The sequence below is a fragment of the Myotis brandtii genome, unplaced genomic scaffold, assembly GCF_000412655.1.
Source record: "Myotis brandtii unplaced genomic scaffold, ASM41265v1 scaffold7, whole genome shotgun sequence".
In the NCBI taxonomy this organism is placed as follows: domain Eukaryota; kingdom Metazoa; phylum Chordata; class Mammalia; order Chiroptera; family Vespertilionidae; genus Myotis; species Myotis brandtii.
In genome coordinates, this window is record NW_005370740.1 from 1,378,464 (window position 1) to 1,383,152 (window position 4,689).

Below are 4,689 nucleotides of genomic sequence, written 5' to 3' on the forward strand. Positions count from 1 at the left end.
GATGAGGACAGTTGAGGGGGGGGATAAAGGGCAGAGGTGGGGTGGGAACTGGGGGGAGGGGAGCTATGGGGGAAAAAAGGGGGAACAACTGTAATAATCTGAACAATAAAGATTTATTTAAAAAAGAAAAGAAAAGAAATACCTTAAGAACAGTCTTTGTGCTTGGTTTCATGTAGTTTTATCTAACAAAGAGACTTCCGAACTTCATTACTTTCAGATTAGTCAACATGAAGATGGATCTGAGTCTGAGGACTAGGTTAAGCAACCCTTTATAGGGCTTTGCATATTAATAAAACAAATGAAGTGCACAAGAAGAAAAAACATCTAGAAATGGAATTTTAGCTTATCAGTGAATAAAAAACATAGCATTCTGTATGTTAAGCTTCTGTCTCTTATTAAAGTGTATGCTGTTTACATGATGTTGGCTATCCTTTGATAGTTTCTGTAAGCAGTACTTAAATAGCTTATAGCTAGTGGAATTTTTCCCAGAATTTCTAAAATGTATTGCTTTTACAAATATCTTCAAGTTAAAGTATTTAGCATTGTATAGGAAATAATAAAGCACAATTTGAGTATAACTTTATATAATAAAATATTTTTTAAAATAATTAGTTTGGCTAATCAATTTTGCTTATTAATTAATGTTGCAAAAACATTTATACAGCTGACCCTGGAATTATACAGATTTGAATTGAGCAGGTCAACTTACATGTTGATTTTTTACAATAAATATATACAGTTCCATAAATAAATTTTCTTCTTTTCCTTATAACTTTTTTTTCTCTAGGTAACTTTAATATAAGAATAGAGTATATAATACATATAACATACAAAGTATGTGTTGACTATGTTATCAGTAAGGCTATCAGTAGTTAAGTTTTTGTGGAGTCAAAAGTTACACTCGAATTTTCTACTGTGCAGGGGGTCAATGCTCTTAACCCCCTAAGGGTTGTTCAGGGGTCAACTGTACTTTGCAAAATATGCAGTAATTTCAGCTATGATGGGATTTATATAGGTTTCTGGAGGATATGAGAAACTAACCACTTTTTTTTCTTTTAATGGTTTAAGCATTTATTGAATTAAATGGTTCTAGCAAGACTGCTACTGTGTTCAAGCCAGTAAAATCCACAAAGGAGGGTGTATGGGTCATTCCCATTGGCTTTGCCTGCTCTTTCCAGATCCTCCATGAAAACAGGAAAATGAGAAGTCACAAGTAAAGGACATGCTACTGAGGACTCAACAATCGGCCATGCAACAAGAAGCCCCTCTCTAATTAACTAGGCTTGAAGGTAGAGGTGGGCCTTGAGTATGTAGCTTTCTTGGAAGGAGGCAAGACTATAATAAATCCTCTGAGTCCTGCTATACATATGTTCCTTTGTTTCCCCATAAATGGGTAAAACTTTTAAGTGCTTCAAACATAAAACATAGGACTGTTTTGATGTCCCAAGGTTTATAGGGTGTCCTGGAGGAAATGAGGCAGCTGGAAAATAGTACCTGTGCTATATGAGGCTATGGGATTATCTTCTGGCCTGTTGCTTGGAAACTAAGATGGTAAGCTTCTGAATCCAGCATTGCCCTTTTTGGGCTCTTTCCTTGGCAACACTGTGGTTATAGGCCTCAGTGGTTCTTGAGCATTCTGTAGGATGTTGTTGACGAAGACAGCTTGTTCCTGGGCATTTAAGTCACTAAGTAGTTTCTCCACATAGGAGTGTTATGGGTTCACTCAGCGAGATAGACCACCGACTCAGAATTTAAATTTAAGAGCCTTTATTAAGCTGGCCAGCTGACCACAGTTATAGCACCCTGCCGAAGCAGAGGCTGAACTGCAGCCCAGACTACTACAGGAATTACATTTTATTATTAAATTTTGTGGAGGCCCAGAGAAAATGTGTCTTTCAAATTCTGGGCCCCCCAGTATGGAGGAAACTCTCTTTATTTATACTTTTCCCAGTCCTTTGTCTCCCAAATTTGGAATGAGACTTCCGGGCCTTCTGAGAAAGAAGGCCTGCGTGCTGGGAAGGGGCCATGAGATCATATCTCAAGGCCTGGCCTGATGTCAGTACCTTCCCATCTATGTGTTTTAGGAACAGACAGCGCAGCATGACCCGTCTGGCCGAAGTGCCAGATATGCAGCCCAGTACAGGAGTAGAGATCCAGAGTCACTTTCTGACCCTCATTGATATGATATAGTTTGGTACCTAGGTTGTCAATTTGCTCCAGCTCTCTTGTTACCTCTGGGTTGCTTAGTCCTGCAGCTCTACCTGGCTTTCTCTGACTCCATGGATGTGAGAGTGAGAGTCAAGCTCTGCTGCACAGCAAGTTGCAGGAACTCAAGGAGTCCCTCAACAAAGAGGTTGTGACCTATGGACCGCCCACCAGCCTGACCCGGACACAGTGATGGAACCAGGCCCTACCATCATGAATTACCCTAACACCAGGTAAACAGCTTTTTATAACACAGTTCTTTGAAAAATACATAGCAAGTTTCAAATGATCAGCTGCAAACATTCATAATCTGATTTATTTGAACCTTGGAAGGGATGGGACACATAAAAATGTGGCTTCTTTCATAATCACTGCTAACTAGGACTACAATCCAAATCTAATTATTCATCTGGTTTTCTCTCTACTGGATTATGCTGCTTCTCCCTTCTAGTTAGATTGCCCCTTCTCTCCCTTTGCCTACCAGCCTGACATGGATACTCCTGTTTCAGTCCCAGAATCAAATTGGAGCTGGAGTAGAATATAACCTTGTTTTCTCACTTTAGTTGCCTGTGTATAACTGAAGTTTAGGTACCCCACAAATTCTTGACACACTCTCACACACAACCTTCTTTTCTAATTAGCGAGCTGCATTCCATAATGCACCCATTCCCAAAGTCAGGCTAATTCACTTTCTATAACTTCTAAAATTAGCCTGGCTTTGGGGTCAGAAAGTGGCCCTGGATCTCTACTCCTTCATGGAGAAGCTACTTAATGATTTAAATGCCCAGGAGCCACAGCTGGGGTGGCATCCTAACACCATATGTGTTAGGAGCAGAATCTTTTTTACCATGGGTGTCCTCTTTGATTCCTGACTCAAGCTCACCAGAGTTTATTGCCCACTAAAGAACTCTTCTTTAGTTTTATTCTAGAAACTTCATCTATGAACCAGCTCTCTTGTTGTCTCTGGGTTGCTTAGTCCATGTTTATGCTGTGCTGTTCCAAAATTTCTCTCTAAATTTCTGAAGTGTTCATTTCTGGCCTATCTTATTGTGGCATCTCTTTTTGTTCTTGATGCCAGATCAAATAGCTTTGTAGTATCTCAATTTTCAGTGCCATTCAGAAGTTGGTGAATCTTTTTTTTTAAATTGATTTTTAGAGAGAGAAACTTCAATGTGAGTGCTGTCTCCTTCACACCCCCTACCAAGGATTGAGCCCAAAACCTGGACATGTGCCCTGACCAGGAATTGAACTGGAAACCTGTCAGTGCAGAGAACAATACCCAACCAATTGAGGCACACTGGCTAGGGCAAGAAGATGGCTTCAATGGTGAATTTTACCAAACATTCAAAGAAGAACTAACACCTATCCTGCCCAAATTATCCCAAAAAATTCAAGAGGAAGGAACACTTCCAAGCTCTTTTTACGAAGCCAGCATTATCTAATTCCACAATTAGATAAAGACACTACAAAGAAAGAGAATTACAGGCCAACATCCTGTAATGATGAACACAGATGCTAAAATCCTCAACAAAATATTACCAAATCGCATCCAGCAATATTTTTTTAAAAAATAAATCTTTATTGTTCAGGTTATTACAGTTGTTCCTCTTTCCCCCCGATAGCTCCCCTCCACCCGGTTCCCACCCCTACCCTTACCCCTGCCCCCCACTGTCCTCGTCCATAGGTGTATGATTTTTGGCCAGACTCTTCCCGCACCCCCCACACTCCCTTCCCCCCCGAGAATTGTCAGTCCACTCCCTTTCTATGCCCCTGATTCTATTCTATTCACTAGATTATTCTGTTCATCAGATTGTTTTATTCACTTGATTTTTAGATTCACATATTGATAGATATGTATTTGTTGTCACTTTGTTGTTCAGAATTTTTATCTTTACCCTTTTCTTCTTCTTCCTCTTCTTAAAGAATACCCTTCAGCATTTCATATAATACTGGTTTGGCAGTAATGAACTCCTTTAGCTTTTCCTTATCTGTGACGCTCTTTATTTGACCTTCATTCTAAATGATAGCTTTGCTGGGTAGAGTAATCTTGGTTGTAGGTTCCTGCTATTCATCACTTTGAATGTTTCTTGCCACTCCCTTCTGGCCTGCATAGTTTCTGTTGTGAAATCATCTGACAGTCGTATGGGTATTCCCTTGTAGGTAATTGAGTCTCTTTCTCTTGCTGCTTTTAAGATTCTCTCTTTGTCTTTTGCTCTTGGCATTTTAATTATGATGTGTCTTGGTGTGGTCCTCTTTGGATTCCTTTTGTTTGGGGTTCTCTGCGCTTCCTGGACTTGTAAGTCTATTTCTTTCACCAGGTAGGGGAAGTTTTCTGTCATTATTTCTTCAAATAGGTTTTCAATATCTTGCTCTCTCTCTTCTTCTGGCACCCCCATAATTCGGATGTTGGTACGCTTGAAGCTGTCCCAGAGGCTCCTTACACTATCTTCATATTTTTGGATTCTTTTTTCTTTTTGTTTTTCC

At 39.8% G+C, this 4,689-nt stretch overlaps 1 pseudogene; it reads left to right on the plus strand.

Annotated features, from left to right (window-relative positions):
• LOC106724053 overlaps window positions 1-256 on the plus strand; it is a 34,328-nt pseudogene extending 34,072 nt beyond the window's left edge.
• Window positions 257-4,689: the final 4,433 nt, after the last annotated feature.